Raw genomic sequence first — 14,762 nt, 5'->3', positions numbered from 1 at the left:
TGAATTTATTGAATCCTTTCCTTATGTTATTAAACACAAGAAAGGGAAGGAGAATGTTATTGCCGATGCCTTGTCTAGACGCTATACTATGTTATCACAATTTGACTTCAAAATTTTTGGACTTGAAACTATAAAAGAGCAATACGCTAATGATGTTGACTTTAAAGATATATTGCTCAATTGCAGAGAGGGTAGAACTTGGAACAAGTTCGTCATTAATGACGGATTTGTTTTTCGCGCTAACAAGCTATGCATCCCAGATAGCTCTATTCGTCTTTTGTTGTTACAGGAGTCGCATGGAGGAGGACTTATGGGACATTTTGGCGTCAAGAAGACAGAAGACATCCTTGCTAGTCATTTCTTTTGGCCAAAAATGAGAAGGGATGTGGAGAGATATGTTGCACGCTGCACGACATGCCAAAAAGCTAAGTCACACTTGAACCCACATGGTTTATATATGCCTCTTCCTGTTCCTAGCACTCCTTGGGAAGATATATCTATGGACTTTGTATTAGGACTGCCTAGAACACGACGGGGGAGGGATAATATATTTGTTGTTGTCGATAGATTCTCTAAGATGGCACATTTTATACCTTGTCATAAAAGTGACGATGCTACTTACATTGCTGATTTGTTCTTCAGAGAAGTAGTTCGTTTACATGGTGTGCCAAATACAATTGTTTCTGATCGTGACACAAAATTTCTTAGCCACTTTTGGAGGGTGTTGTGGACAAAATTGGGGACTAAGCTTTTATTTAGTACTACATGTCATCCTCAAACAGATGGTCAAACTGAAGTGGTTAATCGAACATTGTCTACTATGCTTAGGGCTGTTTTGAAAAAGAACTTAAAAATGTGGGAAGATTGCCTGCCTCATGTAGAGTTTGCTTATAATCGTTCCGTTCATTCCACCACAAAATTATGCCCTTTCGAGATTGTTTATGGATTTATACCTCGTGCACCAATTGATTTATTACCTATTCCATCTTCGGAGAAGGTAAACCTTGATGCTAAAGAACGTGCTGAGTTAGTATTGAAAATGCATGAGATGACTAAGAAAAATATTGAACGCATGAATGCCAAGTATAAACTTTCTGGTAGTCAGGGTAGGAAAAGTATTGTGTTTGAACCAGGTGATTTAGTATGGTTACATTTGCGAAAAGACCGCTTCCCTGATTTACGAAAGTCAAAATTAATGCCTCGTGCGGATGGACCTTTTAAAGTGCTTGAAAAAATTAACGAGAATGCATATAAGCTTGATTTGCCTGCAGAATTTCGGGTTAGTCCCACATTTAACGTTGCAGATTTAAAGCCTTATTTGGGTGATGACGATGAGATGCCGTCGAGGACGACTTCGATTCAAGAAGGGGGGGATGATGAGGACATCTCTTCTATTGTTACACCCGCCGCGACTCCTACATCAGTTATTCCACCTGGTCCTATTACTAGAGCGCGAGCGAGACAAATAAATGGCCAGGTACTATCGCTCCTTTGTACATATGATTTAGCTAACGAGAATATGATATTACACTCATGTTCTGATTTAATTGTACTCAGGAACCAAGGGATCAAACAATCAATTGAAGAGGAGCCTTTAAACCAAATGGAACAACACTCTTTGCGTGCATGCTCTCAACCGTCCTTGCATGCATGCACACACCGCACCATCCATCCCATCCATCGTGCATGCCATGGTACAGGAAGCAGACGCCACAAGACCCAAGCCAATTGATTTTTGTTGCATGGACCAAGAGACACCACGTTTTGGGCCATGGTGGGCCAACACGATTTGACTACTTCCTACGTGCAGCACTCGGTCGCCGTACAGACCGGTGTCCGATCAGCCCCAGGCGGCATCTGCTTTAATAAATAGCTAGGTTAAGTTAGGGTTTAGACTCGGGTTTTATTGTATTGTCTAGCCATCGCTACAATTCGCATCTACGAGACGTGTAGGACTACCGCCTTGTCAGATCCACAGTGGAACCCCAACTTTTCATCTAGTTCGTGTGCTCAGTTTATTATCCGCAATTTCAGTTGCAATTCACCTTTGTTCTTGCCGGTTCTTCGGTTGCTTGCAGGAACTTGAACCTCGTTGTTCAGGTTGATCGTGCCTACGGCAAGGTCAATAACCATCGGAGATTGGTTTAGCGATTGTCGAGGCGTATCGTCGGGTACGATATAGCCGGATCGTCAAGGTCAAAATCCACCAAATCGATAATTATCCCCACTCTCATCGAAAGATCGGGCCGCTGTCACATCAGATACAGAGTACATATATATGCGGGAGGGAGCCTGGACTCATACATGGGAGTAGTGGCGATCGTGGGAATGATCGTGGGGCAACGCCCACGCTGACCTGGTCATGAGCGTGACCAGCCTGTCGCCTAACACCTCTGAGCCTATTCACACGTTGATTTTCCATGCCACACATCAAAGAGGGTATTGAAGAGTATACGTGGATTACCTAGCCCTTTCCATCAGTTCAGTCTTTTGGTTAACATAGATACCAGCTAGGCAGAGCTATGATTGTGGTGGGCAATGCCCAAGGCTATCATTGCCAAATTAAACTGATATATTGTGTATAGATATCAACAACAGAGCTTGGAATTAGTAATTCTTACCATCCCGGTCTCGATGGCATGGAAAGCAATTAAATTCTCCGGACACTGGCCTAATCTAGCACACTCCTCTCAACTGGTGGTTTTTCCTGGACCATGGATAAACGACCCCAATTTTTTGTAGTAGCCTAGCACAGATATACAAGGCATCCATGCCAGGTTTGAATGACTTCTGACAAAGTTTGCATGTTGCGACCCGTCCGACCATTTCTCGACCCTTTTTACTAAGAAAACAACAGAAAATGCACAGCTTGTCAAAAATTCAAAAGAAAAGTTGGTATAATGCCTAGAATTGGTCATAGAAGTTGGTGGACAAAATTTGGGGCCATTTGATAGACGTGGAAAAACAACATACTTTCAAATGGCCCCGAACACCCTCCGTTGAACATGGTCTATTTTCGGACAGCCTTTAACAACTTTTGCAAGATGGTGGCATGCCCATGGTAGGCATCCATGCCTGGTTTTAACATTTAACAAATTTCGAAACTGTACGCAAGTTGCGACATGTTCGGCTATTTATCAAACTTTCTTTTAACCGAGAAACTCTAGAAAATGCAAAATTTGTCAAAAATCAAAACAATTTGCCATGATGCCTTGAATTGGTTATACCAGACCATGAAAAACAATTGGAGCCATTTCAAGGATTTTGAGAAACAACGTGATTTTAAGCAACCATGCGAGGTTTGAAGGGAAAAAGTATTTAAAACACAATTTACACAGGTACTTAAAATGTTATTTTAAAATTTGAACTTAAATAATAAATAAGAAGGGATAAAATCATAATTAAATTCTTTAAAGCACTCAATAAATATTAAAAAGGAAAAGAATTTATATAATCAATTAAAACAAATACTTAAAACTGTTATTTTGGTATTCCAAACAATATGTCAAATTTCGGAACAAGTTTCAAAAAGAAAAATAATGTTTAAAAAGAATAAAAATGAAGTAAAAATCGAAAAGGAAAAATGACTTGGGCCTTGGACAGGCCTTGACACTCGCAGATTTGAAAAAAGTTCATCCATTTTGAAAAATAAATTCACAGATTTAAAAAGTTTCAAAGATTTTCAAAACAGGTCACTAAAAAGAGTTGAAAGAAAAACCGTTCCCAGTTTTGGGAACCTTAGCTACATGACCGGGTTTTTTTGGGTTTGGTGCAGCAACCGAACTGGCCATGTAATCAAGCTCAAGCTCGGCAACATCGACGTGGATATCTACGGCTATCCGAACACGAAAAGATCACTGACCTTGTCGGCAAGAGAGATGAGATCCTCTTTGGCTGCTTTGCAACACCTAAGGTATCTTGATCTGACCGGTAATGACTTCACCGACACAAGCATACCTGTTTTCACGGGTTCCCTCGGCAACTTAAGGTATCTCAACCTCTCGTGGGCACTTTTCAGTGGGACAATACCTTCCCAACTTGGCAATCTCTCCAAGTTGCAATATCTCGATGTCAGTTGGAATGATTATGATGGTCTTCAAGCAGTGAATCTTGCATGGTTGCCACGCCTCTCTTTGTTGAGTCATCTTGACATGAGCTTGGTGGATCTTAGTTCCGTCTTCTCCGTCTGCCATTTCCGACCAATCTGACCAAGCTCGCGCTCCTCGTTCGAGCAACTGCACTACTCCTTTGCTTGCTCATCTCCCAAGCAGCATCCACTTCCCATGGTCAAGCGACTGTATCAGAGGCTTGCCTTAGCAGTGAGCGAGATGCGCTCCTGTCCTTCAAGGCAAGCCTCCTCGACCCAGCTGGCCATCTCTTGTCATGGCGCCACGGCGACGACTGTTGTCAATGGAAGGGTGTTCGATGCAGCAACCGTACTGGCCACGTAATCAAGCTCAACCTCTCAAACACATCATTGAGCTTGTCGGCAGGAGAGATGGGCTCCTCTTTGGCTACTTTGCAACACCTGAGGTATCTTGATCTGAGCTATAATGATTTCAACAGCACAAGCATACCTGTTTTCATGAGTTCCCTTGCCAACTTAAGGTATCTCGACCTCTCGTGGGCACTTTTCAGTGGGACAATACCTTCCCAACTTGGCAATCTCTCCAAGTTGCAATATCTTGATGTCAGTGGTAATTATGACGGTCTTCAAGCAGTGGATCTTGCATGGTTGACACACCTCTCTTTGTTGAGTCATCTGGACATGACCACCGTGAATCCTAGTTTTGTGAGGAATTGGGTTCACACGGTTAACATGCTCCCTTCTCTTAAAGTGCTTCGCTTGAAAAATTGTGGCCTTAATAGTACTGTGGCTGCTAGTAATTTACACTCCAAGTCCAACCTCACACATCTCGAGGTCCTTGATATGTCTGATAACTACTTCTTTGGCACTTCATTCAAGCACAACTGGTTTTGGAACCTTAATTACAAGCCTCAAGGAGCTTTACCTCTCCTATTGTGGCTGGGACGGACCCATTCCCAGTGGACTAAGAAACATGAAGTCCCTTCAGGTCTTAAACTTGGGTTGGAACAATCTTGAGGGTTTGCTACCAAACAATTTAGAAGATCTGTGTGATCTGAAAGTACTGATATTGGATGGTAATAACATTAATGCAAAAATCGATGAGTTCATGCATCGATTGCCATGGTGTTCATGGAATACATTGCAACAGTTGTCAGTACTCGAAACAAATATGACTGGCAATCTTCCCATTTGGATTGGGAACATGGCCAATCTCAGTGTTCTTCAAGCATCTTACAACATGTTGACTGACCCTCTACTCATAGGAGTTCGAGCACTTGTTAATTTGGAGTTTGTGGACCTCAACTACAATAACTTCAGTGGTGTGCTCTTGAAAAAATATTTCGCAAGTTTGGGTAATTTAAAGCATTTAGACCTCAGCTATAATAAATTAAATAGTGTGCTCACAGAGGAGGATTTTGTAGGCCTATTGAATTTAGAGTACCTGGACTTATCGTACAACTCTTTGAAATTAGCTATCAACCAAAAATGGATTCCTCCATTTAGATTGAAGGTCGCAGGTTTCCGGTCATGCCATCTTGGACCTCATCTTCCAGAGTGGCTCAAATGGCAGTCTGACATTGATGTTCTGGTTCTTGCAAATGCAAATATTGATGATGTTATTCCCAATTAGTTTTGGGTGACATTTTCCCGAGCTTCATTCTTGCAGGCATCAGGAAACAAATTGCATGGCTCGTTACCAAAAAAATTGCAACACATGGCAGCTGACCATATATATGTCGGGTCCAACAAGCTTACGGGTCAAGTCCCGTTGCTCCCAATAAACATATCTCGTTTGAACATGTCTTCAAACTCTTTCTCAGGGGCATTGCCATCAGACCTGAAAGCTCCACTTTTGGAAGAGTTGTTGCTTGCAAATAATCAAATTAGAGGCATGGTCCCATTATCTATATGACAATTGACTAGTTTGAAACGGTTCGACCTATCAGGAAACAAGTTAACAGGAGATGTTATGACATGCTTCAAGGACTCAGGTGCAGACTCTGCAAATCAGTTTGGCTCCCAAATGTTCAGTCTAGCCTTGAACAACAATAGGTTTAGGGCATCTCCAGCCGTTGGCCTCCCCAGGAGGCATTTTTCTCGCCTCCTGGGGGGCTGCCGGCGAGAATTTTACTCTGGGGCTCCAATCTCTCTCTTCCAGTCGTTGCCCCCCCCCCCCCCCCCCCGCCCACCCCCACCCGCTCCTTCCCGACGTCGCCGAGGCACCGCGCGAGGACGGCTCCAGCGCGACGCACGAGCCCGGCGAGGACGCGCAGACCGCCGCGGCGTCCACGGGGCCCTCGAAGCCGTTGCCAGACGCGTCGTACGGCATGAGGTTCACGGCGCCGGGGAGCACCGGGTGGCTGCCGTTGAACGCCTCGAGGCGGCGCAGCCGGAGGAGGCCAGGCGGGAGCGCGCCCCGCAGCGCGTTGCCGGAGGGGCGGGCCGGGGAGCCGACCACGAAGCCGCCGCCGTGGAAGTAGACGACGACGGGGAGCTTGCCGGGGGCCGCGGCGGTGGCAGCGGAGGCGTCGGGCGGGAGGTAGACGCGCGCGCGGGCGGGGCCGGAGTGGATGTCCTTGGAGACGACGCCGGTGAGCGGGTCGGTGCCGGCGGGGGCGAAGGCGTCGCCGCCCGGGCGGTGCATGCAACCGCTCTTGTACTGGCAGAGGTAGGGGGGGAAGTCGAAGGCGATCTCGGCGTTGGGATCCATGGCGCAGCGGTTGGTGGCGGCGTCGGCTGCGCCGTCCCACGTAGCTCCAGAGGGCCTCGCAGAAGTGGCTGGCGGGGCGCGCGGGCGGCCGGGCGCGGAGGCGACGCTGCGGGCGGGAGCTGCGGCCGGGAGCGGAGGCGAAGCTGCGGGCGGGAGCTGCGGCCGGGCGCGGAGGCGACGCTGCGGGCGGGAGCGCAGCAAGGAGTGCTTGGCCGGGGAGAGAGAGAAGAGTGGACGGGGAGAGGGGAGGCGGGGGCGGAGAAAGCGATGGGGGAGAGAGAGAGATGTGGAGATAGAGGCCGACGTGTGGGGTTTCGCATGCAAAAAAGTAGTGCCGGCGCCCCCGGCCGACCCCCAGGTTGTTGGGTTTCTCTCGCGAGCGCCGGCCGTGTTTTTCGCTAATACCGGCGCAAAACGAGCCCCTGGGGGTGTGGCTGGGAGCGTTTTTGACCGCCAGCGCTGAAAAAAAGCTCCTGGGGGGCTTCCTGGGGGGCCGGCTGGAGATGCCCTTACACCCATGTTGCGTCACAATTCCCAACATTTCTTCAAAGTGCGTCACAATTAAAGTTCCTCGATCTTTCATACAAGAGAGAAGTGCATATTTCAACCCTCAACTTTTGCCCTAGTCTAATTTATAACCCCGAACTCCAATACCATCTAAATTACAACCCCCAACTCTCAAAACCGGCCAGGATTCAACCCTCCCCTCTCTGTTGACCGGTTTTGACCAGTCAACAGGTCCAGTCAGCATGCCACATCAGCAAAAAATGCAAAATTTCCAAAGAAACAACCTGTAAAATCGAAGAAAATCCAGGAAAAGAAATAAGAAATCCAATTTCCGAAAAACACGGAAAAAAATGAATTTCCAAAAAAAAAATCCAGGAAAAACCCAAAAACTCAAATTCCAGAAAAAAAATCACTTTTATTTTCCCTAGCTTTTTTCGCGAACAATTTTTTTCGGATTCTGCCTTTTTATATTTTCCCCTGATCTTATAGATTTTTATTTACTTTTTCTTGAAATTTTTTTTAAAAAAATCTGACGTGGCATGCTGATTGGACCCGTTGACTAGTCAAAACTGGTCACCCCAGGTCAAAACCGGTCATCAGGGAGGGGAGGGTTGAATCCTGACCGGTTTTGAGACTTAGGGGTTGTAATTTAGACGGTATTAAAGTTCTGGGTTGTAAAATAGACTAGGGCAAGAGTTCAGGGTTGAAATATGCACTTCTCTCTTCATACAATAGGTTTTCTGGAGGATTACCAAAGTGGTTACCCGAGAAAATGCCACAGCTGCAGATCTTGAGGTTGGGGTCCAATATGTTCAATGGCCATATTCCGGACAATCTCACTTGCATCGTTAGCCTTCATAATTTGGACATATCAGGCAACAATATATCAGGAAACATACCATGGTCACTATCAGACTTGAAAGCAATGACGACAGTAATATCTGAGAGCACTGCCGAGGATTACAACTTCGAAGAGAGCATACCAGTAATCACGAAAGACCAAAAGCGGGACTATAACTTCCAAATCTACAAGCTATTAGTGAACCTTGATTTGTCAAGCAATAGTTTAACAGGACATATTCCAGAGGGGATAAGTTTACTAATTGGGCTCACCAATTTGAATTTATCAAGTAACCAGTTGATGGGAGAAATCCCAAATCAGATCGGTGATTTAAAGTATTTGGAGTCCGTGGACCTGTCCTACAATGAGTTCTCAGGTGCAATCCCATCAAGTTTGTCAACTATGTAATGGTCACACAGACGACGCCGTCGACCTTGGCCTCGTCGATCTGACTCTGCAGCAAACTCGCTGGCATGAGCTATCCGCCTTCTTTTGCCGGCGGTCTTCCATCCAATTCACATCGAAACACTTCATTCATTCATTCATTCATACATTCAGAAGAAGAACTGAGATTGCCATGATCTCACGAGAAAGAAGAGAGCAGACCTGAGGTCGCCTTTTTACATGTTCAGTTTACGCCCATGTTGTTGTTGTTGTTCGCAGAAACAAAATCAAGGATTCAGTTGAGAGGAGAGAAAAGTGTTGATTAATCTAAGCATTCACCAATCCTGCAACCTCAAAAATTAATTAACTGAGCGAGGTGAGATTAGCAAGCTCATGGCTAAGTCGCCTCTGCTCTGTAGTCTGTACAACACTAAATATTCAGAAATTTCAGTTTCTTTAGCTTGACACAGTTCTGGACCCCTTTTAGTAAAAAGAATTTGGTTGGTGTCACCAACTGAAAACATCTGCAAACCCAGCCACATCAGCTGAGAATTTGATATGTGCAGGTGGAAGGGAGAATAGCTAGCCGGCCCTGTGCGTCATTCAGAGTGTTTATTGCATGACAGATTCAGTTGTAGTAGCTGTTCGCGTCAAGCCTGCCTGTGCATAGTATGTTATCCTCGATAATGTGTTTTTTTTTAAAACGAAGGCTCGCGAAGAGACCGGCTTTGAATTAACAAAGCCATCAACCGGCCAGGCATTACAAACATACACCAAACCACATCGGCCCAACGATACAAGGGAGCACTCTAGGAAGCTTACAACTCAACGCAGCGCACAAGCACGAAAGGAAAATACAACCGAGCCCATAGCTTGTACTAGCCGAAGACAGCAGCAAAACTGATAACAAAGGTAGCGACTGGCAGAGCAGGATGAAGACCTGCTAGAACAGAGTGCGGGCATGAACTAGGCTGACTCGCAGGATGAAGAAAACCAGGCGTCTTCCTCCTCTCGCGCCGCAGAGGGACCCTTCCCTCTCTCCTTGGATCGAAAGGCATCGAACCAGCAAACCTGAGAAGCGCTCACCCTAGAGCAGAAGCGATGGCAACCTCGGAGCCAGGAGCAACCGCAGAGCACACCACCATGGACAATGAGCACACAACATCCACTATACCGCCGCAACCAAGGACACCAGTAGACTGCCGGAAAGCCACCGGGAGCAGCTGCTGAAGAAGGGCGGCAAGGACATCAAGGAAGACCGCAGAACGTCGAGGAGCAAGATCCGTCGGCCGTTGAAGAAGAACACCGGGAGCCCACCGCCGTGGCCGTGTTGCTAATGCTGGGAAGGGGAACCCCATCCCCTACCGCCGGATCGAAGGCGCCGTACCGCCAGCCTTGAGCCAAACACGCCACACCCAGTGGGCACCACCCTTGAGGGGAACGGGGACAATGTCGGCCAAGCAAATCCCGACGAAACCGCCGCCGCCAGACAACCAGAGCCGCCCAAAGCTCGGACCTTTGACACACCTCACCCGAACACGAGCCCTCCCCAGGCGGCACCTCCAAGGAGGAGCACGACACGAAACGCGCCGTTGCCGCCCAATCCTAGCCGGATTTTGGGTTTTCACCCGGGAGGGGAACGAGGGTGGAGAGGGGAGGACCTCGGCCGCACCTCCAGGGAGGAAGAACGGCGCCAAAGGCGTCGCTGCCGCCGGGCCGGACAAGCCAACCAAACGGTTTCCCGTAGTCCCAAGCCTCACCACCGAGCACACATCATCTCCAGATCCGGCGCACGAGACGCAAGCAGCAGGGGACGGCCAGAGGGAGTCAAGGAGGAGGGAGCCAAACCTCAGATCCGGCGAGGAGGGGAAAACTCCGCGCCGCAGCCAGCCCCCGCCGGCGGCTCACCACCCGCATGGTCGAGCAATCCGGCCAGAATCACCCGCAGCCGGCGCCAGCCGAGAGGACGCCGCTGCCTCGCCAAACAGGGCCGCCGCCCCAGATCCGAAGACCTCCGCCATGGACGAAGCGTCAGAGGCCTCGCCGCCACCTTCTCCGGCGTCCGCGGCAATATCCGGGCGAGACCCTCAGGTGGCGGCGGGGGAGAACGGGGAAAAGGGGGTGGCGGCGCGGGGGGAACTCTAGCCGCCACCCGAGTCGCCTAGGAGGACGACGTGGGGGCAGGTGGGGGGGGATCTCCTTCCTCCATAATGTGTTTGATGTCAGCTACTTAGAGAAGAGCACTCCAGAGAGATGACAGTTCAATCTGGGTGTTTGTGACGGTTCAAATTGCCAAGGTGTGCTGCAACAGTGTCTGACAGGGATGGTGTTAGGGTTGTCCGAAGCCGGACTGAAATTGGAGCTAAGTGCTCCTACATTGTAATATATACTCTAGATGCAGAGGAGCAACTGGTTTTGAGTTGATTATGAACACTGCAACGCTTTTTGGGCCAGCCCACGAATGCGAGTTGGTCGCTCACTCGGGTCGCTCCAGCCATCGGTTCATTTTTTAGGGACATGGTTTGGTCTGTTGACTTGACCCTACTGACCACTGACTGGCTCGTTGACCGTTGACTTGACCCTTGACCGTTTAAATAATTCATGAATTTGAAAAGTTCACATATTTCTAAAAAAGTTCATGGACATGAAAAAAAGTTTGTGAATTTAAAATTCAATCAACTCAAAAAAGTTTGTGAATTGAAAAAAGTTCACAACAAGTTATTTTTTTTAAAAAAAATTCTTACAGAAATTCTATTTTTTAAAGTTCATAACTTTTGAAAAAATCATGAAATTTAGAAAAACAATTCATGAAATTAAAAAATTCATGAATTTGAAAAATTCAAGACTTGGAAATTTTCATAATCTAAAAAGTTTGCAAAATTATACAAGTGCTCCTACATTGTATTGGTTCCAGTTAGTAGTATATACTGTATGTTGTAATCGACTGGCCATGAGTAATGCAGAGGAGCAACTGGTTTCTCGGCCCGTCCAGTTAGTAGTATATATGTTGTTCTGTGAGAGTTTTAAGCCAATTTGCAGAGTGTTTTGTGAGAGTTTGAAGATCAACCAACTGATTTTTGGCATTCAATGTCACCTCTAACGAAACTGAAAATCAGATTCCACGTATCCATCCATCCGTTGTTCATGCCAGCAAATGCAGCAGCATGAACGAGCGAACGAAATCAGTCTGGTTTGTCCGTGTGGGTCCAATGCTGCCATGTTGATGCGTGCGACCAAGTAAACAAAAACCCACTTCACCCCAGATGTCCCTGTGCTGAACAGATGATGTTTGAAAACTATGCATGGATGATGTTTGATTTCAAATGATGTGGTGATGTGTTCAAGTTGGCATCTTGCTTGCTTGCAAGTCTTAGACTTGTACATGATGTTTGGATTGGATCATATGGTGTGGACTGAATCTATGTCGAGATTGCAACCATTAAACTGGATCAGAAGGGGAAAAAATGCTCATCCATGAGGCTTGAACAGAGTAATGGTGCCACAGACAGATGGCGTCCATCTCGGCCCCTACTCGTTAATCTGACCCTGTGATTGAATTCACAAGTGCCCCCCTCCTTCGCTGATGACCCTGTGATCGAATTCGCAAGTGTCCCGCTCCCTCGGCAACCACGTCGGTCTCGGCGTCTACCGGAGAGAAGACAGGGAAGAAACAATAAATATAAAGTAAACAGATGCATCAACATGCATGACACGACGATATGCAATGCTAGGGTGTTCTAACGCGGTACTACACGTTGCAGAATATGTTTTCCCGGTGTTTGGCATTTTTTTTGGACAGATAAAAGAGAGGGGACGGTTCCATGTTCATCATGCTAGAGGCACGTGACAGATGAACGGAGTGCATATTTGGATTCGTTGAATTTTTTTGAGCAATTTTCATATATACATTATTCTCATCCAAGTTACGAATTATTTAATATGAATTTTCGAAGTTTTAAACATATTCTGAAAATTCTTGGAATTAAATTAAATTCCAGAATATATTAACTGAAAAGCTAAGTGTACCTAGAAAAGTACCCAGCAGTGGGCACTGTGGGGTCCAGGTGGGGCCTAGTCGCCCGTTGACCATTGACTCATCAACTGGTAAACAATGCAGGTGGGGCCCGTTTGTCAGTGTCACATGTTTTAGCAAAGATATTTAACTGCTTTTAATTAAGTTATTTAGGGCGTGGGTCCCACATGTCATTAGCTAATTAGGCTATTCTAATCCTAACATAATTAGTCAGCTAATTAAAAGAGGCCAGGCCCAGGTGGCGGTGGCAGGAGGCGGCGCAGGGAGAGGAGGCCATGCAGCCCAGGGAGCGGCCATGGCCTCCCTCTCCTTCTGTAGCTTCTATCTCTTTTCTTTTTATCTTTTTATTATTATTTATTTAACACCCTCGCTCCTTTTATTAAACTTAGCAACTAAATGACTTTTGGTTAAATGTGAAAACTGGCACATAAATTAAGCACATTATTACCAGGGTGCACAAAAAAGTTTAGGGCCAAAAGGAGTTGTCTAACCATTTTTAGAAATGGAATCCTAGGAATTAATTAGTGTGTAAAATAATGTTGGGTGCAACATGGCAATGATCAGGGGAATTTATATAATATTGTGAACATTTTAGTTTTACTATTTAAAGAAATAAATTATCTGACTTTATTTTAAATTTGAAATTTGCTCGATTTTTATCAAGTGGCAATTTGACTTAAATAAGCTTGATGACATGGCACCATTAGTGTGAAGTCACTGTAGCATGACACTGGGTGTGTTACGGTTTTCTTCTAGCTGTGCCTTCTAGGCCGAGCTGGTGGAGTAGCAGCCCGAGCCGCTGAGGTTCCAGAGCGCCGACGCCGTCTCCCATAGCTCTCTTGCGAGTAGGATGACCTGCCGTACGATGCCTTCCACGTTGCCGTGCCTCAGATCGAGGATCCATTTGTCCCCCTGCAGCACAACCCTTACTGTTACATTCTTCCTGGAGGAGTGGTTGAACAGTACAGGATAGGCACGACGCAGCCAGCTGCAGTGCCAGAAATTAACTGGCCATGTCGTCGTTACCAATTGTGACTATCGCTGAGGCCGCGAAGAGAGCATGATCCCCCTTGTCACAACGTGTGCCCGTGCCCACCCAAGGTCGTGCTGGTTGTTGCCAGCTCCACGAGAGTCACCGTAGGCAAAGTGCACACGCAAAGCGCGACATATTTCCGGCTTCGTACTGCGCTTTCAAGCAACCTTACATTTTCCTCTCGAGACCTCCTCGTCTTGCACCCAGAGGACGCTCGGCGCACTTTGTCGATGTCCTTAATTAAAGAGCTTCCTAGGCATGCTTGCAAAATGTTGGCATCGCCCTGAGTGTGAATCTACTGTATTTGCACTTAATCTCGCTCTGCACGGCTCTGTCAATCGCTACTCTGAACATAGTCATGATGCGCCTGGGGCGTGAAGGCCAAACTCAGTGCATATTGTAGGTATTACTGTACGCAACTGTTGTGGCGGCGGCGGCTTGAGCTCGAGCGCGGGTAGCCCGGCGGCCTAAGGGCAGCGTTCAGTGCAAGCATGACGGCTGGAGCGCGTGACCTGCAGGCGGCGTGACACATGCACATCAGGCATGCCGTGCTCCGGCACGGGCATGCCGCAGCAAGCACAGGAGACGAGCGCGAGCAGCCTCGACCAGCTCGTGTAGGTGGTGCGGGCAAGCTCCAGCCCCGGCGCGCCTAGCTCCGACGGCTTTCCTCCTGATGCGGGCACGATGGCATCGTTGCGGCAAAGGTCTTCTCGTCAAGTCGCTACAAGTAGGACCGTGTGGGCATCCAATGGGCTGCCCGGGCGTGTCCTGGCATGACCGGGCACCCTTATATTGCCCCAGATTTGAGACGGGTTTAAGGCATGCCGGTCAGTCTAGGCGTTTAGGATGAAAATGTGGGGTCTAGTTGGGTAAGTTTTTTTTTTTTTTTGACCAGGCACTGATCGGGTGGACGTTTTGGACCTTGGAAGGGGAAGTAGGCATTTGGTTGTAGATGCTCCCATACTATACTTGTGTTAGAGAAAGAGGGATGCAAGACCGAGGAGGCGACGACTTGAGAAAGAGAGGGGAATATCCAAAGACCACAAAAGCCCAAAAGAAAGAAAAGAAAATAACCTAGGTCTCGGCCTCAGTCTTTCACCAACGCCTAAGCTATATATGCTGACATTGGTCAGAAGCCTGTTTCTTTGTCTGATTCCTTAAGCT

The sequence above is a fragment of the Triticum urartu genome, chromosome 7, assembly GCF_003073215.2.
Source record: "Triticum urartu cultivar G1812 chromosome 7, Tu2.1, whole genome shotgun sequence".
NCBI classification, from domain to species: domain Eukaryota; kingdom Viridiplantae; phylum Streptophyta; class Magnoliopsida; order Poales; family Poaceae; genus Triticum; species Triticum urartu.
This window is presented reverse-complemented; position numbering follows the sequence as displayed.